The sequence below is a fragment of the Danio rerio genome, chromosome 15 (genome assembly GCF_052040795.2).
Source record: "Danio rerio strain M-AB ecotype USA chromosome 15, GRCz13ab, whole genome shotgun sequence".
NCBI lineage: Eukaryota > Metazoa > Chordata > Actinopteri > Cypriniformes > Danionidae > Danio > Danio rerio.
The window spans coordinates 41,790,343-41,815,000 of NC_141035.1; the positions used below are offsets into that span (position 1 = coordinate 41,790,343).

Consider the following 24,658-nt stretch of genomic DNA (forward strand, 5'->3'; position numbering starts at 1 on the left):
ACTGATGTTTAGTCTGTCTTTTGTTTTCATAGTAAATTTTCTGGTTTGTTATGTCTGTAGTAGATTTTCACCCAGCAACGTTTTTGACGGTCATTTACTTCAGTTATTGATTTGACTAATTGAGTATTTAAAATAATGCATGTTATATATTATCAATAATAGGTTAAAAGCATGCACTCACCGGCCACTTTATTAGGTACACCAGTCCAACTGCTCGCTAATGCAAATTTCTAATCAGCCAATCAAATGGCAGCAGCTCAATGCATTTTGGCATGTAGACATGGTCAAGTTGATCTGCTGTATATCAAACCAAGCATCAGAATGGGGAAGAAAGGGGATTTAAGTGACTTTGAATGTGTCATGGCTGTTGGTGCCAGATGGGCTGGTCTGAGTATTTCAGAAACTGCTGATCTACTGGGATTTTCACACACAACCATCTCTAAGGTTTACAGAAAATGGTCTGAAAAAGTGAAAATATCATGTGAGCGGCAGTTCTGTGGGCACAAATGCCTTGTTGATGGTCAGAGGAGAATGGCCAGACTGGTTTGAGCTGATAGAAAGGCAACAGTAATTTAAATAATCACTAGTTACAATCGAGGTATGTAGAACGCACAATACCAGCCAAGAAATATGCAGCAACTGCATGATGCTATCTTGTCAATATAGACGAAAGTTTCTGAGCAACATTTCTAGTACCTAATTGAATCTCTGCCATGAAGTATTAAGGCTGTTCTGAAGGTAAAATGGGGACCAACCCAGGGGCTACCTAATAAAGTGGTCAGTGAGTGTATTTGAAATGTACAATTTTTGCCCTTAATAAACTATTAACTGACTTTTAATCAATGCATTTGCTACTTTTTAATATGTATGAGTATTAGAGATATGCATTCTCTAAGTATGCTCCAAATGTATGGAATGAGCGTCTACATAAAAATATTTTAAAGACTGTCAAATTAGAACAGTGCTCATGTTTTAACAATTGATTATAGTTTATACTACTTTTTGTGTGTGTCTATGTGTTGTGACTTGTATTTATTATGATTCATATTATTTTGTAACAAACAAATAAATAAATAAATAAATAAATAAATAAATAAACAAACAAACAAACAAACAAACAAACAAACAAACAAATAAATAAATAAATAAATAAATAAATAAATAAATAAATAAATAAATAAATAAATAAATAAATAAAGGTAGTAGTTAAGCTTAGATATCAGGAAGAATTAGGCATGTAAAATAAAGATTAGGCAAAATTTGTACTTTATAAATACTTATAAACAGCCAATATATATTGATAGTTAGATAATAAGCCACTAGTTAATAATGATAAATGGTACTTAATCTAAAATTATTTCAGCACAGCACAAAAAATAATCAATAATCAAATAGTTGTGGATTTTAAATTTTTTTGTTTTTGATTATTATCACATTGATTGATTCATTTCTGCAACTCAAGTTTGCATGCGTAATGTACATACGCATTTAATTGTAATGTTATATGGGTTAACAATAACATTTGGAGCTTCATGTTTTAGCTGATAGCCCGGATATATAAACGAGGAGTGAAAGAATAAAGGGCATTATCATTTACCCTCCTCTTCCATCTCCACCCCTTTTTTATTTCATCCATTAAACCTGGCCAGGCCCAGCCTTCTGTCCCTACAGCACCTGATTATAAAACAATGCCTTATCAGAACCACATTCTCCTTCCATAAATCAATTAAAGGCTGTGTGCGGATCCGCCAGTCTGCATGCAAAAAAAATCACCGCCCACTAAAAAGCACACATGCACGCATCCGCTGTAAGAGCAGCCAAATTAATAACAGTAAGTGGATAAAACCCTGGGTCACACCAGCAACTCCGGCACGTGGATTAAAGTGCAGCTGGACAGGGATGACTGAACTGATTCCACTCTCTCTTGATTCTGTCTGACTCGCATGCAAATAGCAACCAAGGAAACAAGACCTAATTGGCATTTGCAAAATGTGGCTAAATGTGGTTCAGAAAATGTGGAGTTAGCAAAAATGCTATTTTTTTAGTACTTCAGGAACATCCTGATGTTTCATGTGGTTCGTTTTGATCTTCGATCGTAACAGTGTCCTTTATTTGTCCTGTACAAGATGGCCAGGTCATGGTACCTGATTAAGTGCGCTTGTGGTCTGGGAGACCTTGGGTTCCTGCGATCCTCCAAGGATTTATGTCATGCTTTATTCCTCGTCATAAATCCCGCTGAAGGATAGCTCAGACTCTCAGACGAGTCTTTTCATCTCCTCTAACCTTCTATCCCACTTGCTTTTTCTCATCATTTTGAAATTAAGACGTGGTTCCCCCAAGGTCAGATTGGTAAGCTTGGTTAGCTTCTTCACATTTGGAGTGTTCCAGCAGTCCATTCCTGCTCCTTCATTGTTGTTGTGTGTGTGTTTTTTCTTTGTTGAGTAGCCGACCCTATGTTTTCAGCTCTTGTGGCTGTTGTTGTCAGCTCTCCGGGGAGCCGATGGCCCTCAGAATCGCCATAGGAAAGAGAGAAGAGGTTGTTACTTTAATTTTCTCTGGCAATGTCAACAAAGGGCAGAGAATAAGAGCAGGGGGGTGGATGGCGAAGCATTGGCACTGCCTGATTTCCAGCGCTCCTCAAGTTCCTTTTAATGGATTTTCTTTGCGGACGGAGAGCCATCTACTCTGACGGACGGGATAAACTGTAGGTGGAATGAGTTTAAAACAGTTCAACCTCTCACCCCTGTTTGTCACCCCATGTGACATGCAGTTTCGGGGGCCGGTGTGAAGCGGGCGAATGATATGATGTGTCGAAGGGTTGGGGGGGTCAGCTAATCCAGCGGCCCAGCATGCTAGCGCTCTCTCACGCACGGCTGCCTTTCAATAAATAAAAAATGGAGAACGTGTCTCGCAAATGTAATATTAACCTCCCCATCTCAAGAGAAAGGCAGGGTTTGGTTCATGAGCACGTCTCTGGTTTGGGGCGAAGACACACTGTGCTAATGGAAACACACGCTCTTAGTGTTTGAGGATTACCTTTAAGGACTTCGGTCTCCAGAGAGGCAGGGGGGAGGGAATTGGAGCAGCGAAGGTATCCGGCGTGAACCCGACAACTACCTATTGCATCTTATTCCTGAAGCAATTACGCATTTTTGCAACCCGCCGCCCAACGCAATCGAAAAGGTCGTTTTCTGAAGTTGAAAGGTTTGAGATGCAGCTTTCACCTGGAGTTGACAGACCACCATTGCATGGCTGTCTCCTGCATCACTGCTCAACCATCCACATCCTCTCGCATGCCGATCTAGCTTCTTTTTTTTTCCTTAGGAGATAGCCAATTGGTTACGGTCCCAGGGAGAAAGAAGCTGACCTCTGGAACTGAATTTTTATTATTCTGTTTTTCAATAAGCCAGAACCGTTCCCATTCACTGTGTCCCAAAATGAAGCCATAAAAAAAATATTCCATTCCCTGCTGGAATTCGTGTTAATATTATAATTATGAGAGATAAAATGCTGTGGCATTTCAGAAACGATATTAATGGAGACCTTCAAGTATAAAAAAATATGCAGAACAAATCAAAAGAACAAAAAAGAAAGACCGTTCCTGGTCTTTATCTTCAACTTTCATTACCGTGCAGTTAATGGAACGATGGCTTGGAGAGAATGTTAATTACCAGTTCACTGGTTTTGACAGAAAGAGAATTTAACAATGCATTTAACATTACAAGAAGTCATTTTCTCGTTGTTTTTTCTGTCTGTAAGCAGTGATTCACTCTGTCGGAATTAGCTTTGTCATGTCGGCGTCCTTCATGATTTCCAGCTTATCAAACCAGAAGAATGACGCACAGCTGTCATATCATGCATTTTAATTCCGTCACAATAAGTCTGGAGTTATTCTTTAAAAGAGAAGCAAAATCAAATGTAGTTGCAGTTGCTCAATGCGGATTTAGACTTTTGTATTTTAGTTAGGGCTGCATGACTCTGGCTAAAATGACAATCACGATTTGTTTTTTGCTTAAAATCAAGATCACGATATTCTTATGATTCTGTAGATGTAAAATAAAGACTTGGGGTGCTTTCACACCTGTGAATTGATTCAGTTGTTCCGAAACAGAGATTACAATTGTTTCATTGTTGCTCTTTGCTCTTGGAGCGGTTCGCTTTCACATTGCAAAATTTATAATCGGACCAAAAGAGCTAAAACAAGTCACGTGTGAGTAAACTTTCCTCTCATTGGAGTGTCAGGGTTTATTTTGCAGCGTCGCGCTTAACTGTCAGGAGAGGTGGTGGTTTGGTGGTGATTGACAGGGTGCGCGCGACCTGTCTGAGGAGAGATGCGGTGGGGAGGGGTGAGAAGGGTGCGCGACGCAGCCTATTTGAGGACCGGGAGGGAGACGCGAGATTACCGGGAGATCATCACTCGTTTGCGGGCATCCGACTCGCGAAACTTCCCGCCATACTCATAATTCTCTCTTCATATAGCCGTATGCCTATTACATATCCATAAAACACTGTGATATAACCGCGCTCGGATCGGATCGCTTTTTCACTGTAATCGAACTGCTCCAGGGTTCGTTTCAATCGAGCCGAGACCACCTCATTCAAGCGATCTATGAGCGATTACTTTGGCGCGGAACAGAGCGCGATTGCCCTGTTCACATATGCCAAACGAACCACGCTAACTGGGCAATCGAGATACGTTAGTGTGCTTTCACATCTGTAGTTCGCTTCATTTGGTCTGGGCCAGGGGCAATAAATAATACATTGTGGCATTTTCACACCACATTGCTGGTTTTGGTCCGAACCAGTTGAAAAGAACCAAAATGCACTCTTCTGACAAAATCCACATCACTCATTGGCCAGATGTTGTTGAACATATTTCCTAAAATGCTTATTGATTGGTCAGAATTCACGTGCGGGAAAATGCTAATAAACTCCCGCAAGTAAACAAACCGGCAGACACATAATGTCGCTTTTTACTATGGAGGTACGACTGCACTGACTGATTGTATCCCTGCTTTAGACAAACTATACATTTCGAGAATGAAGTATGGTTGTGGCTGGAAAACAATGTTTTAATGCATCGCACGTCTCTTTAGGAGGAGGCGTGAATTAATTTAGCTAAACTGTGACATGTTCATCTTGCGGAAATATTACCAACAATCCATTCGGTAGTGTTTTTCTCTCCGTTAGTAAAGCGCTGTCAACAAATATTTTTCCTCCATATCCCATTATGCACAGAGCATCGGCCTACAGCAGCTGGATTAGGCCAAAAGGCGCAGTACTTTTTGCGGTTGGGTCTGTTTTAGTTCGGATCATATTCTCACCACAAACGAACCGCTCTAGGGTTCGTTTAAAAGTGTAACAAGACTACCTCTTCAAGCAGGTCTCAATACGTTTTTTGGTCCGCTTTTGGTGCGCATTCGAGTACGATTGCTTCATTCACACCTGCCCAAGTGAACCACACCAAGATGGAAAACGAACTCTAGTGCAATTCAACCAAACTTAATAAGGCAGGTGTAAAAGCACCCTAAAATGAGTAGGCTATTTATATTGTTACTTCTCAAACATATGGTAAAACAACATTAAAAATATTAGGCCTACTGTGTGTAGGCCTACTGTTGGTTAAAATAAAAAAATTTGTATAGACTTGGAATGGTGGACTTGAACAGACTTTAATATGTCCTAGTTGTTGATTCACAGTGACAATTACATCACAATACAACTATTCATAATTCTAAAGTATGTTTTGAGCAATCTGTCACTGACAACATTATTCGACCATTTTTTCACTGGTAAAATTAGACATTTATCATCAGATTCCATCCTGCATTATATTCAACATTATATAAGCTAGGGTAGTTATACTGATCCAGTAAACATTTATTTTCATGCACAACACTTTGTGTTCGCTATTAAAGAAAAAAAAAAAACATCACATGCTTGTTGTAATCATAATTATAAAATGCAGTATGATCATTTCAATGATGTGTGCACCTTCGATATCACTTTTAATGCCGAGTGCAGATCATGTCAAGGCTGCCATCATTCTGAGAGAAAAAAAACACACAAACAAATCATACTTCCTGTGCGGCTCCCATATGATTGATCCATGCAACAAACTGAACATTATTAACAACTTTATCACCTGTTATCCACTGCCTATGCAAGTTCTGGTCACTAAAGTAGACATCATTGGCAGCTGCACACACATCCTTGGTGGTAAACAATCAGTGCATCAGCTCATGCGTGATACATGTTTGTGAAAACGTCATAACTTTAAGACAGAAATGACATTTTGGGGTGGATTATACCTTATAAATACAGTATGTGACACTTTTGACAGCATTTGGAGGTGGCCATGTTGCTGAGCAAAGTATACAATACAATTCAATTCAGTTCACTTTATGTCTATTTCTATAGCGCTTTTACAATGTAGATTGAGTCAAAGCAGATTAACATAGAAGTTCTTGTAAATTGAAACTGTGTCATTCCAGTATTTAGAGTTGAAGATTAGTTTAGTTCAGTGTAAATAGTCACAGCTGAACGTCCAAACACTAAAGAGCAAATCCATCAATGAGCAGCTCCACAAGTCTCAAACCAAGCAAGCCAGTAGCGACAGTGGCAAGGAGCAAACTTTTTGATAAAATTGATAAAAGTGAAAGAAAAAAAACTTGAGAGAAACCAGGCTCTGTTGGGCACGACCATTTCTCCTCTTGCCAAATTTCGTGAAAACGATGTGAAGACTTGTGCGACCACCTTTATGCTTCTTTCCTGACCTTATATAATAGGCTGAGTTATTGAAAAGCAGAATGTTTATGGTTAAATCAAGATTGAGATCGTGATCTTTTTTCGATCAATCATGCAGCCTTATTTTAAGTATTCACATTTCATACAAATCATCTTTAGTTTCTATTTATTTTTATGTTTTGCTTTGTTTAAATTATGTAGACGCCCCTTATCTTGCTGATAGATTGGAACAGTGAACACCAGCACTTTGCAGATGGATAACTCATCCCATAATTCTTCAAAACCATAGACAGATTGTCCTGATTTATCTATATCTCTCAGTGATGCTTCACATTCATTATTAAATAATGAAGGCCAACCACAACTTCATCATTTACTTACTCTCCAGTTGAGCAGACTGCATTGTAGTAAGTGTGTGTTAGAGCGAAAAAATGGCATAAACGACTTCGCCCTAATTGCATCTGGCCTAGAAATAGATTTGACATGTTCTCCAATTGTGCGCATTGGAAGTGCAAACTCTGCAGAAGTCGCAGGCGGCTTCAAAGCTTCCAGACCGAAGATCAAAGACTCGCTGCTTTGCTGACTAACTACCCTGCCTTCAGCCGTGCATATATTTAAAATCAATTTCATTGAAGCCATACCAAAATAAATATATAAATGCGCAGTCATTACGCCCACACAAATCCATTTACATCAACAAACCATTCCCGTGATTGGTGTCGAAGAGCGATCAGGCGAACCGTGTGACAGCGTAATGCCCTTGTGCATGCTAAAATGGAATTGTTTGTGAGTGCACTTGGATGTGTAGTTTGACGAATTTGCAATATCGGCTCGCTCTCGATGCTGACCTTGGGTGTATTATGAACGCCGTACAAACGCCTGTGGCATTTAATCTGAATACAGAAAGAAATGTTTTGCCATTTCGGAATCGTTACGAATGCAATGTCATTTCTAAGATGCGCATAGGTATTGAAAGAACTTGTGAAGAACTCCTTTAGGCTGGAATACGGTTTACAGTGCCAGGGCTTTAATGGTGGATCATGCTTGAATATGCACTCTCTCTTGCTTTCATTCTCCTCTCCCATCTCTTCCCCTTCATTCAACTTCAGACAGACATTTTCTGCCTCGCTGACATTCCTACAGCAAAAAGCCCAAGCGAGGAGTTATTCAAGGTCAACCGTGGAGGAGAGCGAATTACACATTCACAGGAAACTGCCTTTGTTGTCAACAATTCCCTAATAATTCACAAGCGCCAGAGATTTCAGGCTCATTCTCTCAAATTAAACCCACTCCAGACGTTTTTTTGGTGTTTACTTTCTACCTGACTCCCCCTCATGCTAATCTGCATGGATTTAGCATGATATATCAGCCTGAGCTTTTCTGTTCAAGCAGCGAACAACTTTTAAATCCCGCTTAAAGACTTGGGAATTCCTTGGGCTTAGTTCGATTAAAGCAGATAATACCGATAATTGCAGCCAACCCCGTAATTATTACGAACGGCGCATATGTTTGTCCACCGCCATCCCAGAGCCTCTCATCTTTGACCATGTCTTAAGATTCCAGTCTGGGAATCCCCTGCTGTCATAAAGCGAGGCCTGGCTTTTCATTTATTCATTCGTTCCAGTCATCCATCCATACCTGTCTTTCCTTTTCATATCCTCTCATTTGAAGTAGGTCACACGGGGAATGGAAAAAGGTCAATGCATTTCTCTCTCTCTCTCTTTTTTTTCTGACGCATCGTCCTTCATATCCATTCTCGTCATTGACCGGCCTGCCGATATTGATTGAACGGAAAGGAAAGGGTTACTTCAGAGAGAGAAAGAGAGGGAGACTGTTTTGGAGAGCTGAGGCTAATATGCAGATAATGTCATTAGCACAGTGCCGCTTCTCTCCGGGGCCCATCGAGTTCCTGTCGGAGGCTGTTAGCTTGAGACGCCGCGCTGACAGCTCTTGTCCGGAGTCCGTGTAGAGCCGGGCATAAGTCCGTTAGGCTTTCAGCACCCTGCCCGAGTCGTGTGTATGTAAGTGTGTGTGTTGCCATTTATAGGCCATTCTTCCATAAATACACGTGTACACACACTCTCAGAGGTGCTAACACTGCTAAGCCTGTGATGAAAAACTTCTTGACACGTTGGCTAATACGGCATGCTTTGTCATGGTGGGGTTTCAGCAGGCCTGTCGCATATGGGATCAGTGCTGGTGCTGAGCATTAAGGGATTTCCGAGAGGCATTTGTTCTTGGGAGACGGTTTTCTTCCTGTGCAAATCCATTGTGGATAGTAATAACAAGGCAGTTAGAGGTGGAAAATGCAGTCAGGATGTTTTGAGATAATACACGCACAAATATAACGTGCTGGATTCAGCACTGAACAGCTCCGGGTTTACAGCATGTGCATTAATCGCTCTCTAAGATATCATAGACTCTAAGAAATAAAGGTTCACAATCTGTCACTCAGGCGGAACATTTTAAAATGAACAGTTTTCTAACAAACAGGTCCATGTTTGCACCTTAAAGCAGTGTTTGCCAAAGGTTGTGGGATAATGGGGTTGGGGGCTTGCTTGGTGATTTCCAAAAATCTAATTTATTTTATTACACTAATAGAATTTTTTTATCCAAAACTTACAAAAGTTAATAGTAGTTAATTGCTACATTAAAAAACAACATAATTTTTTCCCCATTGGATTGGGGTCACGACATTAGCTTAAAGACACAGCAATAGGATCAGATGCTGCAGATTGATTTGGCACCTTTACAGTACTCGCATACTGTACATAAAAAAATAGAACATGTGGGATGATCTCTGAGTGGCGTTCTCCAAAACTAAATGAAGAAGATATTTGGGCCTATTGGTGTGTGTGCACTGTTGTGTGCAAGGTTTGTATATTTATAACCACCTCAGAGGATATTAGGGGTCATAAGTCACTGGCATTGGTATTTTGGGGGTTGCGGGATGAAAAGTTATGGAACCCCTGCCTTAAAGGTACATATTATTACCTAAAATGTACAAATGTGACCCTGGGCTGTGTAATTGTCTATTTTTGAAAATTGAGAAATATGCACGTTTTTCATTGATTTATGGTTTGTTATGACAGAACAATATTTGGGCAATTACAACTATTTGAAAATCTGGAATCTGAGGCTTCAAAATCGAAATATTAAAAAAACTGCCTTTAAAGTTGCCCAAATAAAATTAGTAGCAATGCATATTTTGAATCAAAAATAGGTTTTGACAAATTCACAGTCGGACATTTGAATAATGTCTATGATGGAACATGACCTTTGCTTTATTTTCTAATATATTTAATATGTTAGATTTAATATATTTGCTTTATTTTATGATACACTGTAAAAAATGGCCGTGATTTCAAAGGTAAAAAACTGTAAAAATGCTACAGTACAAATCCAAAACCTGGTTAACGGTATGTTTCCTTATTATATAAGGCGAATAACCGTAAATTGACTTTCCCAGAATTCCCTGCATGGCACACAACTTTTTATGCATTTTGTTGACATTAATATGGATCTTTTTAGTTGTTTCTCCATCAGTTATGTACATTAGAGATTCATGTTACATCTAATGTGGATGAGCAATGTTTATTTCATGACTTTAATTTTATGCGTTTTACCATACTGGTGTTTAGTAGCTGTGTGAATGACTCTGAGCACCTTCTATATGCTGATAGTCTTTTCTGCTTGTGGGAAAAGTTGATTGTGATGAGCATTGGCTCATTATGTAACTTCCTTATCACCACTTTCATGTGGGTGTGCTAAGGTGTCTAACTATGTAACAAAAGATGTATAGATGTTGGTCATTCAAAATACAGACATATTACCTCTATAAATTAATGAAATATGGTAATTTACTGTAAAAATTAAAAATTACGGTCCCACTTTATATTAAGTAACATTAACTAATATGTACTTACATAGGAACTAATAGTTTGTTACAATGTACTTATTGTGTAAATACATGTATTTACTGTGTAATTATGCTTGATTAAATACATGTATGTAATTACATCTGTTATTACCTTTTGTAATTACATTTGTAAATACACTACTGACCGTCCCTTAAACCTTAACCTACCCTTAAACCTACCCATACCACCAAACCTGTCCATAACCCAACCTCTATTCCAACCCAAAAGCACCACAAGTGTTCTCAAATACATTATAAACACAGTAAGTACATTGTATTTATTTTTTTGATGTAAGTACATAGCAGTTAGGGACACTTAATATACAGTGGGACCAAAATTACTTTTACAGTTTGTACCTTGTTTTTAACGGTAAAGTACTGGCAACCACAGCGTCCGGTTTTTTACCGTAAATTTTATGGATTTATTTTTTTACAGTGCTTAAAGATACAAAGGTATGCAATTAAAGATCCAATATCCACCTGTAAGCTACAAAAGTGTTCCTTTTAAAAAGGTTTCACCTCAGTGACAGGTTTTGTACCTTTATTTTTTTTAGAGCACAGACTCCTAGACCTCTTGTGTTTGGATTAGTCCTCAGATCAAGATGAGATGACGCTCTGCTGAGTAAAGCATTACTGACAATGTTCGCTGACCTTCCCTCAGCTCCATTAATCTCACATTCTGACCCTGGTTTTACTGCAGTTGCATACATGGGTCTGAAATGCAATTGAATACAATGAATTGTGGGTTTATTTCAACTTTGAGCGTGTTGTTGTTGTTGTTTAATCTAACCTATTTTCTTCTCTTTCTTTTTGCATGTGCTTGCTGTCCACCTCTTTGTTACATGGCTGCTACAGGTGAGTGAAATTTATTCGTTCAATTATTTTAGCAGTGCTATATTGACATTCTTTTAATTTGATTATTTTAAAAAGATTTACATGCAGAATTGCAGTTGGTCCCCAGTAACACCCTGTCGAGCATTTTTAATATTATGCTTTTTATTTCTTGTGTTTACTGGACATAGAAATAGACGTCTAAACATAGACATCTTGTCTAAAACAAAGAGTTAAAATCTAATAGACGTCTAGCAGTAGTCCAATGACACATGCATGAATACACTTCTGTCTGTCTGATGAAATGTAGCCCGTATTAGCCCAGACTTCTATCTTTAGATGTCTGTTGTATGTCTCTTAAACACAAAATTACTTGATGGGATCTTCTGTCATTAATACCCATACACACATCACATAAGCTTTGAAAATGATCCATGCAAAAAGCTCATTGTTCTATTGAGCTCATGTATGTTTGCTGTTCTTGTATGTGTGATGTTTTTGTTTGGAATTGTCTTCGCGTGTGTGTGGTATTTTGTTGTACAATGCAAAGACAAATATCTCAATATTGTTCAGCCTTTATGTTTATTACCATCAATCTTTGCCCTTTCCTCTTGTCCTCCAGTCTCTATTTCTGCAACTAATTCATCAAAAATGTCACTTATTTCGCTGCCTTGCAAGTGCTGATAGTTCCTTCAGGAAATTCCCAGAATGAGAGGAGGAAAACATGGAATTGTTTTATTTTTTTTTACTCTCAATTAAACCAGCAGACTTTATCGAATCAAGCAGAACTTTGCCCTGGAGAAGTGCACTCTCAAATTCAGCAGTTTATTTTTGTTTCTCCACGCACATGCACACACTGGCAGCTTCCATTGTGAATGCAAACGCTAGCATCGTGGCGTCTCATTGCCTGTCTCTAGTTCATGGCCATGTGCTTCTGTAGATAATTCTGTCAGCTCAAACCGACCGCACGCTGTTTGTTAGGAGAGCCCGTCCTGCCCCGTTCCACCCACACAAGGTGGGTTAATTAGGGACAAATTCTCACCCAAGACATCTCCAGGAGAGCATATGTGTGTGAGCCCTGCGGGACGCGCGTGTGTGTGTGTCTGTGTGAGAGTGACAGGGACATTTACATGCTTTAATGATGAGTATGGAGCGGGTGCTGTCAGCCCACCTAATGAGTGTGTGTGTGCACGTGTGTGTGTGTGTGTGTGTTTAGCCCAGGGGCAGAAGGGGTTTGCGTCCTATGTGTTCCCCAGGCTGGCATCTGTCTGTCCCAGCACACACACACACACATATATACGCAGACACACACCATTATGGATTCTACACAAGGCTAACGGCACAATCCTGTCGCCCGCATGCCACCACACACCCCATAATGATCACACACCGCCTGTCTGAATTTCTCCTGAAGGCTGAATTTAAATAAACATGCATTCCAGGCAGTTTATTTTATAACACCTGTTTTAGATGCAGGATTGCCATAATGCATATTTTCAGCCTGATTGTCAGCCTGCATTTTGGGGAACAGATTTGGGGATGTTTTGGATGTTTCCCAAATGAATGCTTGCGAAGATGTTTTCAGGCTAATTGCCATGAAAACTGCTTTCGATGCTGGGTTGCTGGTTTGCATAAAATATGGACAACCCCAACCACTGGGTTAAATTATTTAATAATAATTCAACTGCTAATTTACTTCCTATTTTACCCGTAAAAAAAACAAAAACAAAAAAAAAACACTGTAACTTTGGTTTAACCAATGGCCTGAGTTTTTGAGAAGTTAAAGGTGCAGTAGGTGATTGTCTTCAGAAACATTTTTTGTTGTGCTGGTTGAAAGTCTCTTCACAGTCCAATAGTAATGATTACAGTAAATGATCTAAATGTGTTTATATGTATTTTTATATTCTGGGTAAAGCATAAAACAAAACAAAAAATCATCGAATTAAATAGAGTCGGACCGTCATCTCCCTTAATTCTGATAAGTAGGTCAGACCGTCTGTCAACATATGTAGATTCCGACTTCTGCGCATGTGTTCACGCAGATCCGCCATTAGCGCGTGCCCGTCTGCATCACAAACCCATGCGCGCGAGCGAGCTGCGGGCCGCTCGCAGATAGCGAGTCAGAGCCGGAGGCGCCGAATGACAGCCGAGCTCGGGCCGATTACTGTAAAGCCAGGCGCGGGTATAATTCGCTCTTAAAGTGGCCGCGCGGTCACGAGACGGACCGGGAGAAATCAAATGCTGAATTGAAACTTTTAAATGCCTGAATCAATATTGGAGTTACTTTAGCACGCTGGAGGTAGGACGACACCATGGCTGAAGTATTACTGTTAGGTAATGTTCTGTTTTGAAACAATTTTATGTTAGATTGTGTTGTGTTATGAATGACTTATATGCACAGACGTGTTGTTCAGCCACTGAAATCTCCTGGTGAAAAACTGATGTGATTATTTTCAGTTTCATAAGGTTCTTTGACAGCATCTATAATGTAGATTTATATTTAGTTTAACAACAAAACACCAGTAAACAGCGCTATTCCGCCTAGCCTGCTTTACTGAGCTGAAGCTGCTTTTATATTCACATTGGGTCATTTTTGAACAATTATAGCCTTCCTATACTGTTTACCATGCTAATCTGAATTTTCGCTCTGAAATAGCATGTAAGTGTGGCTAAGTAATAATTAATGTAATTCCTGCACGGTGCTGACACTAACTAACTGGCGAATGATCTGAACTAGTGGGTTGTCTGTCGGCTGTTGCGCACGCTCGCGATTTCAGGGGGTGTGGCTTTGAATCACAGTCCCTCCCCGCCGTCCAAAGATAATATGCTAAGCAGTTAGCTTTTTGGCAGATCACCTACTGCACCTTTAAATAACTTAATTAATGTAATGCGACTAAGTGATGATTTCATTAGCACAAACAATCAACTAGAGCATACTAATCTAAAAAAAATCTAATTTACACATAATATACCTGCGATCTCTGTGGGACCTAATGCCCCAGTATAGTGAAGGCAGCATATAAAAGTAAGGAATTGAGAACATGAACAACATGCGGATGTCTAAAATGAATATTTAGTGAGCTTCAAATGAATACACACATCTCCAGAAGACAACTAAAGCTCTTCTATAGTAGAATGAAAACAGTGATATCAGAAAGTAATTAAAAATTAAATTTTTATCCTACGTAAATGCTTGTTTTTGTCCAACTCTGTATACTGTACATGTTCATGAGAACCTCTCCACCCTAATTGAATGCTAGCAAAGAAATTTTCAGGCTAATTGCCATGAAACTGTTTTCGATGCTGGGTTGTTGGTTTGTTTAAAATATGGACAACCCCAACCATTGGGTTAAATTATTTAATCATAATTCAACTGCTAATTTTCTTCTTATTTTACCCATTGTTTTGTTAAAACAACACTGTATCTTTAAATTGACAAATGGCCTGAGTTTGGTGTGGGGCGAGTCTTTGAGAAGTTAAATATCTTAATGAAATTATCACTTGGTCTCACTACATTAATTTACACAAACAAGCAACCAACTACTATACTGTATAAACTAGTATACTGATGTAAAGAAACAGTTAACATTTACAAATAATATATCTGCGATCTGTGTGGGACCTAATGCTCCAGTATAGTGAAGGCACTATTTATATGTAAGGAATTAATAACATAGACTACATGTGAAGGTCTAAAATCAATATTTAGAGCACTTCAGATTAATCTACACATCTCTAGAAGACAACTAACGCTGTTCTATAAGAGACAAAAGCAGTGATTTCAGAAATGAAGTTTTTATCCTGCCTAGACGCTTGTTTTAGTCCATCTTTGTATACATATTCAAGAAACATACATTACATTTAGTCATTTAGTAGACAATTATTTGACCAATGTATTTCCATCAAAAGGATCTGGACTGTAAATTCGCACAAACATTTCTAAAAACTGCCATTGACGACGATTAATACATTTTGCAAAATATGTAAAGATGATTGTTCTTTCATTTTAGGTAATGCATTGACCAACATTAACAAATGAGACCTTGTTGTAAAGTATTAATAATTTTTCTTTCTTCTCTTTGGAGATGATATTTACATGTATTGTTAAAATGCAGGTGATACTGTAGTAGATTGTGGATTGCACTGTATCTGTGAGTAATTGCTTTATGTTTAGCTGTAGGGTTTTTTTTTCTGACTGTGTGTGTGTTTTTGTGTTTGTCCATGAGATCGCTCGAGGTCTGAAGAAGTATTGGAGTCTTATATGAGCGTTAATGGCGTCCCTGTTGACCCGCCAACTCTCGCAGGAGTCAATCAGACACATTGCAGACAATACAGAGCTTGATTTTTAAGACATGGTAAAATAATACGGCAAATGACTAGAATCGCACACTTTGAAATCATCTTTGAAATGATGAAAGTACATAATTTTTTTATTAGATATTTTTTTAAATACTAGTATTCAGCTAAAAGTGCTTTTTAAAGCTTAACTAGGCTACTTAGGCAAGTTAGGGTAATTAGACAAGTCATTGTACAACATTGGCTTATTCCGTAGACAATCGATTAAAACAATTGAGGCTAATAATATTACCTTAAATATACCTTAAAATGTTTTTTTTTTTTTTAATGGCTTTTATTCTAGCCAAAATAAAACAAATAAAGATAGAAAAATCCTGATGTGAAAAATTCCTTGCTCTGTTAAACGTCATTTGGGAAATATTACAAAAAGAAAAAGGAAGAGAGCTAATAATTCTGACTTCAACTGTATGTATGTATATATATATATATATATATATATATATATATATATATATATATATATATATATATATATATATATATATATATATATATATATATATATATATATATATATATATATATATATATATATATATATATATGTGTGTGTGTGTGTGTGTGTGTGTGTGTGTGTCTTCAATGTATTACCAGAAAGTAGTATAAATATACTATCAAGGGCCTCCCATTGTCAGTAATTAGGCTAATTATAATCGGTACAGATTTCATTTCCAGATACAGAATTAGACAATAGCCACTTTAAATGGTTAAAGTGCCGTGAAATTGCAGGATTAACTTGTCTGGTAAATGTTCCAGGGATTTTTTTTCAATGATGCTCTGTTTTATGCCTGTTACCCTGCTGATAAAATTGCTTAAGCCGGCTTATGCTGGTTTCCTAGCCATAAACTGGTCCAAAAACACTTTATAACTCTAATAGACCAGCTTGAGTCCAGCAGCTCAGCTAAACATGTTTTGCAGCAAAATAACAGAACTCAAGTTAGAATGAAACATTAGGTGCAATTTTATCCCCATTTTCTTATTTTCATTGTAATGGAAAAAGCTGAGTGAAATGGATATCAAAGAAGAATAGGATTTTGTTAATGTGTAATTGATTGGTTGATTGGTAATGGTTTACCATTGGTGGTTTCTATGTGATTGACAGGTTTAGAAATGTCATCAGAGAATATGTGGTAAATAATTTGAAAAAATAAAATGATGCCACCTGAATTAAAAATAAAAAATAAAAAAAAAAATAAATAAATAATAATAATAATTATAAAAACAACAATAATAATAATCTGATATGTAATACTTTATTATTCCATTAAAAATCTAAATAGAAAATTGGTCAGACTTGATTTTGATTAAAGTATTAATTAGAGAAGTAATAATGATCATCAAACTTTTGGCCACTTGATGTAATAATTAAAAAAATATATAATTGTAAACTGTTATACTACATATTATAACTGTTATATACATATTATAAATATATATGTATTATATTCCGTTAAAATATTAATTGTCAAACTTGATTTGATGATTAAAAAACAAATATAATTAAGTAATAAGTATTTTAAAATAATAATAATTATGACATGAACATTATTACTATAATATGCCATTAAACAAATTAGTTTGGTTATACAAATATTGACAACTATAAATAATAATTTAATTCTTTAAAACTTTAATAGTCCTTCTCATATAAGAATCTTCAGACCTGATTTAATGATACAAATAAATACAATAATAATAATAATAATAATAATAATAATAATTATTATTATATTGTAGTCTTCCATGAATAAAATAAGGATTATAAATGTATAAAAATATTTATCTTTTATATTTATATTAAAAGTTGCTAAATATTCTCCATTATTATTATTATTATTATTATTATTATTATTATTACAGCTTTATTATTGTTATTATTATTCTTATTATTATTCATTTTCTTCTTCTTCTTCTTCTTCTTCTTCTTCTTCTTCTTCTTCATCTTCTTCTTCTTCTTATTATTATTATTATTATTATTATTTGCAAAACATGCACACTCAGCCTCATGAGGCTTGTGTTGTGAATGAAAGCTTTAGTAAAAGCTGTGGATTGGCAGCTCTTCTAGCAGACGGCAGTATTGATTCCAGCGTGAGTGCTGTCCATTGAGTTAAACTCTGTCTTAGTGTGCTGCGCGGAGGTTAAGGCTGCTCAATATGGAGCGTCTGTGGAGATCTATCAGTGTCCTAAAGGACATGCAAACGGCAGCGGCTTCAGACAGAGAAAGGCCCCGCTGATGGGCTCTGTGGCCCCGGGGTGTCCTGAAGGTCAGAGGTCGACACACTAACCTGCCTAAATGCACTTTCCAGCATTATATGCATTAGTGTAGGGGTTTGCTCAGAATTATATTGTCTTTAGAATAGATGCCACCCATGATGTGTCTGTGTGCGTTTATGAATGTGTTTGCTGTCCACTGAGTTCTCGAGGTCAGATGTTTGACCTTCCCTTAAGCGTTTGGATGATGCCTTTATATCGTTCTGGCATACTATGGCTCAATGATGTGTATTGTGATATCTATATATGTATCTAGAGCTATGGGAAAATTTAAACTCCTAATTGTATATTCAAAAGTATTATAATGGTTTTATGATTTATGCATATGTATTTGATTTGAGTAAAACAGAAAGTTTTTTTATTCTTGATTTAATTTTGCATAGGTCAAAATAATACATAAAGGTTTTCAGACATGTTTATTTTTGTTTTTAAACAAAAAATACCAATATCTTAAATTTAAATAGCTAGCAACTATACTATTATTCCAGCATAACCATCAAGAAACTTTGATGCTGGACCATGGCTGCAGCAGTGAAATGAGAATTCAGGGTCAATACACAGGCGAAAGGCAGGCAGCAGACAACGCAAACAAACAAGGCAAGGCAAGGAAAATGCATTGTAATGTTCACAAACAGTATAACAAGACTCTGATGCCCTGATGCGTGTGTGTGTGCTTTCCTTGCTGTCAGTCTTTGACAATCCTCCGGCTGTGAGTTTGCAATCAGCCAGGATCAGAAACCGGTGTGTGTTTGGTGCATGACTGGACCTTGTAGTCCATATAATGGTGGATTTGTAGTTGTATGGGATCTGTGTGTTTACCAGCGATCGATCGGGTGTAGATCGCTGGTAGTCATAATAAGCAGGAGCAATCATAGTATGCAGAACCTGAAATACTCTCCAGCTAGGTAACTAAAGTATTAAGAAGCATTATTTTTTTCGGTCAGTCTTAGTGTTTCGTTCGTCATATTTTGAACAGTAATACTGTGTTATACTAAGTTATAAGTTAATCCACACACACAAAAAATTTTTTTTGGTAATCTTTAATCAAGATCTGGAATCTGATGATATATAGTTGAAATTTTAATTCCATAAAAAATAAACATATTAATTTATTTTATTTTTTTATTTTTTTTGTAACATAAACTAATGTTTTCCACTCTACTATTGTTATTTTTTTATCATTTTATTTTTTTATTTTATTTATATTTACTTTATTTTATTTAGTAACATATACCATTGTTTTCCGCTGTACTATTGATATTTTATTGAATTTTATTGAATTTTATTTGATTTTATTCAGTAACATATACCATTGTTTTCCACTGTACTGTTGTTATTTAATTTAATTTAATTTAATTTAATGTAATTTTATTTTATTTTATTTTATTTTATTTTATTTTATTTTATTTTATTTTATCTTATTTTATTTTATTTTGTAACATATACCATTTTTTCTGTTGTACTATTGCTATTTTATTTTATTTTACTTTATTTTTTATTCATTTTATTTAATTTTATTTTGTAACATATACTATTGTTTTCCACTGCACTATCGTTATTTTATTTTATTTTATTTTATTTTTATTTATTTATTTTATTTTATTTTGTAACATATAACATTGTTTAACACTGAACAATCATTATTTTATTTTATTTTATTTTATTTTATTTTATTTTATTTTATTTTATTTTATTTTATTTTATTTTATTTTATTTTATTTTAAACACAGTACAAAAACCTAAACATCTATGGCTATATTATATTATTTCCAGATGATACTATTATTCTATTATGAATCGCCCCAGGGTATTTTCAGGAGTTTTTCAGTCTCTTGTGTAAGGCATACTGTCCCTGAAAGTGTTCTGGTTTTATCATATGCTGTGTATTTTGTGTACACGCGCGGCTCTATGTCACCCTATAGCGGGTGTGTTTCGGGTCTTCACCACATCAAGAGCCACACATCAGAGCCCAGAACCGCTCACTCGCTCGCCCTGCTTTAATTATACCACTCCCTCCGCTAGGCTGTCATTTATAAAGCCCAAAACACTGTAATTAAGTGCTGTTTTTACAGTACCTCATAAATAATCCCAGGCCTTCCATAGCTCTGCTCTTTACAGACCTCTGCTCTTCCATACGCCAGCGATTATAGACAGTCGTCCCAAAATAATCCAGCCGCACTTATTTTAGACTTCATTTACATTAGTGTGTTTTCCATTTAACATGTCGTTTTTAAAAATGCCTGCTATCTTTCAGATATGATCTCCATCTTTATTACAGAACCAAAAAAGCTATAAAACTAAAGTACAGCATTTTTGCCCGTATACAAATAAATCGAACAAACACTAGCGCTATTAAATTAAACACTAATTATGATTACATTCAACTTATGTTTAAGGAAATTTTTAAACAGCTAAACAGTTCAGTTTGACCATTTTTGAATCCATTTTTAGCTTAGCTTAGCATAGATCATTGAATCAGATTAGACCATTAGTATCTTTTTTTTTTTTTTTTTTTAAGTTGAGTTTTATCAATTTTTTATCCATTCATCCAATCTCAGAGTTTGGCTGAAGCACTTTTAGCTTAGCTTAGCATAAATCATTGAATTGGGTTAGACCTTTAGCATCTCATTTAAAAAAAAAAAAAAAAAACTGTTTGAATTTGACCATTATTTAATCCATTCAGTCGATCTCAGAGTGTGGCGGGAACAATTTTAGCTTAGCTTAGCATAATTCATTGAATCGCATTGGACCTTTAGCACCTCATTCAAAAAACAGTTGAGTTTTATTGATTTTGAACTTATTCAGTCAATCTCAGAGTGTGGCAGGAGCACCTTTAGCTTAGCTTAGCATAAATAATTGAATAGGATTAGACCATTAGCATCTCATTAAAAAAAAAAAAAAACAGTTCAGTTTTACTATTTTTGAATCTATTTAACCGAAATGCACTGGTAGCTTATATTAGCATAAATCATTAGCATTAAAAAAATTCTAATATTGTCAGTTTTCCCATTTAAAGCTTGACTTTTCTGTAGTTAAATCATATACTAGGACTGACTGTAAAATAAAAGTTGACATTTTCTTGTCTGATATGGCTTGGAACTATATTCTCATTCTGACGTAATAATCAAGGGATTTTGCTGCCATACCATGGTTGCAGCAGGAGCAATGATATTACGCAGCACCTGAAAATAGTTCCCAGCTAGGTAACCTAAATATTGAGAAGCAGTTTTCGCATCAGTTTTCTGATGATGATGTCACTTCATGGATTGGCTGAAATATGCTTAGCCATGCCTCTCCCATTAAGCCAACCCACACAAGAGTTTGAGCTTGCAGAATCCTGACGTACAGCCCTGCAAAACGGGACGTTGTAAAACAAGCTGAATAAACATCGATAAAGCGATAGATTGTTCCATATTTACAATTTCTAAATGGAAATCTCAAACTCTGAGATTTGATGCGATTTTTACAGTACTGTGACGGTTGAGTTTAGGGTAAGGGTGGTGGTAGATGTTAATAAAATACAATAAATAGGAAATTTAATAAATAATATAAATAATTCTCGTTAACTTCCAGCCGCAACCATATCTGATCTAGCAACAACTGCTGGAAACCTGTTTTCATACTAAAAACAAAAGCAGATAGTGACTTTCTGGTCTTTAAAGTCCACATGTACTGGAAGCTTCGACCATTTAAAAAAAAAAAAAATTGTATTGTGATGCAGTTCCTAGAAAACATAATATTACCTGAGAAGACAGTGGGCGTGGCTTGTTTTTTCCACTGCAAGCTGAATGGATGTAGTAAAGTTGGCATTTCATTTAGAAAGATCAGGAATAGGGTTTGAGGAGAGATATTACAACCCAACAGACACCTCCTCCTTGCCATTTCTGTTTATTACCATAACTGACAAGCTAGAGGGGCGTACCTCAGACCAGTGTTATCTGAGACTTTAACTCAAAACAAACAAGAAGTGCATTTTCAGATTTCAATTTTAAATCACATGACATACACGGATCAATTGTTCATCACAAATCCAGCAATGTGAGCTAACAAAAACAATAGGGTTATTTTTGATGTCATGTGTACTTTACCTATACTGCAGTCTCCTGATTGGCCAGATTTTGGTATAGTTTATTTCTTGAATGAGGAAATATTTCCAACCACGGTGAACATGTTCTCAATCTGTTGAGCAGTGATGTAATTAATGACTCTACCAGCCAAAGCCACAGACGCGAGGAAAATATAACCATATGGCCAAGGAGATCGTAGATTTTAGAGGTTAGTCGATCTCTATTGGCCATAAGACTCTTTGTAACTGTATTTTTTGGATGTGGAATGAGTGTTATTGTTGCGAGTGTGATTGTGTGTCCTTGTCTGTGTTTGTACGGTCAGATGGCAGGACTCGCTGAAACTCACACAGTCTTTGATCTGTTTTTCTGAGCTTTGAGACAAGCCTCTACCTGCTAGAATCCTAAAACATAAAGTCTTTGATTTTCATGTCTGACTCCTGAAGCTTTTATTTTATAATTGATTCCTTCTTGCAAGAAAGTCTTTCATTGTCTTGCCAGAAAAGCAATGCGTACTGTTTTATCAATAATTTGTTTTTTTCTTGTTGAACATTTATGCTGTGCTTTTGAAATAGAGGCTTTTTTAATGGTGCAGTTAGTTTGGATCTGATGCAGAATGCGGGGCGGAGTGTGCTTCTTTTTTTATTTTAACTTTTAATGAAGACCATGGACATGTTTTAAATTTAACTTCCAAAGATGTATATATTTTATAGAGTAATCTATAGAGTTTTTCTTTTGTTTTGTCTAACATAATACAATTGTTTTATTAAAATAAATAACTAAATTAATTAATTTATTTATTTAGGTGAATGGATTAATCTATAAAGAAGTGAATAAATAAATATGAAAACTTTTTTGGGGCTTTGTGCTATTTGTATGTAAATTTTACATATTGTTTGATTATTTGTCATTTAAAAAATATCATTAAATATAATATTTTATATATAATATATACAAAAAATGTTAATAATTATATTATTATTGTGTTTTGACACACACACACACACACACACACACACACACACACACACACACACACACACACACACACACACACACACATATATATATATACACACACACATATATATATCATATACCCTAAAAAACAAACAATACTACCACGATTATTATTATTATTATAATTATTATGATGATGATTATTATTATTATTATTATTATTATTATTGTTGTTGTTGTTGTTGTTGTTGTTATTATTATTGTTATTATTATTATTATTATTATTATTATTATTGTTGTTGTTGTTGTTGTTGTTGTTGTTGTTGTTGTTGTTGTTGTTGTTATTATTATTATTATAATGAATTCATAGATGGCTAAAAGTATGAATAGATAGTCTGACAGATAAAATAGTAGATGAATAAAAAGATGGATGGGCGAATGGTTGGATTTAATAGGGGCAAAAAATATTGTTTGATCATTTGTATTTTTACAAATATTATTAAAACAATTATTGTTAATTACTATTACTAATAAAAAAAATTATAGTGTGCACAGAAAAATAAAACTAAGTAAGTCTGTGTGTGTTCTCAGTGAACAGATGCATATCAGCAACAGTATGGGAGTTTTGCTTTAGATCATTGACATGTTTAGACTCTGGAGTTAGTCTATCCATGTAGAGCAAATCCCCACTGGTGTCCAACAACACCACACTCACAAAAGCTGAGAAAATAAATGTTTTCTTTTCTTTCTGTCGGCGATGAAAGGATGTCAAATGCAGAGGGCGATGTGGTGAAGCCTCAAGATAATGGGGGAACTTCAGTTCACAAGAGAAAAAAGGGGATGAAGAAGAAGAGGGTGGAGAAACCAAATAAAGAGGGGAACAGGAGAGCCCTGTTTCTGAGACCCTTACAGACAATTGTTCATCTGCCTGGGACATAGAGGCACAGACACACACACACACACGGGAGCGTACACACTCACAGACACACAGCCATGTCAGTTTGCCTTGAGTTGAGACCACCCAGACTCTCCTTCAGCACCATTTACCCCAAATAGAAGGAGAAAAAAAAAGAGTAGGAGTGGCTGATACAACTCTGTCATGCTGTCGTTTTCTCATGCATACTTCTTTTTTTTCTTTCGACTAAAATATTTCTATTTTTATTTATATATGTATATATTTTTTTCTTTCCCAAAATACATATTATTTATAACTTTCCCATAAAATAAAATGACATGATTTTGGACAATTGCTTTATCAAACCTAAAAAAAATTCCATACCAAATTATTTATTTATTTATTTATTTATTTATTTATTTATTTATTTATTTATTTATTTATTTATTTATTTATTTATTTATTTAAGTGTTTGTTTATTTGTTTATTTTTTTTTATTCGTTCGTTGGTTTGTTCGTTTATTTATTTATTTTTTAAATATCAAATATTTATTTTTGTAAAGCTAATAATCAGTAAACATAAAAACAAATAAAACCACCACAATTATTATTATTA

The 24,658-nt window shown here is 35.8% G+C and overlaps 1 protein-coding gene and 2 long non-coding RNA genes across 12 annotated transcripts in view; 1 reads left to right on the forward strand and 2 right to left on the reverse strand.

The window, feature by feature from the left end:
- robo2 (roundabout, axon guidance receptor, homolog 2 (Drosophila)) overlaps nt 1-24,658 on the forward strand; it is an 848,620-nt gene that overhangs the window by 582,124 nt on the left and 241,838 nt on the right.
- Nucleotides 1-24,658, reverse strand: part of LOC141377910 (uncharacterized) — a 45,677-nt gene that overhangs the window by 3,211 nt on the left and 17,808 nt on the right. The window lies entirely within an intron of this gene.
- LOC147833745 (uncharacterized) lies at nt 1,432-7,692 on the reverse strand. The gene is made up of 3 exons (XR_015509780.1): nt 5,711-7,692; nt 5,527-5,646; nt 1,432-4,063 (listed from the first exon to the last, which is right to left on the reverse strand). It is a non-coding gene; the product is annotated as an uncharacterized LOC147833745 (long non-coding RNA).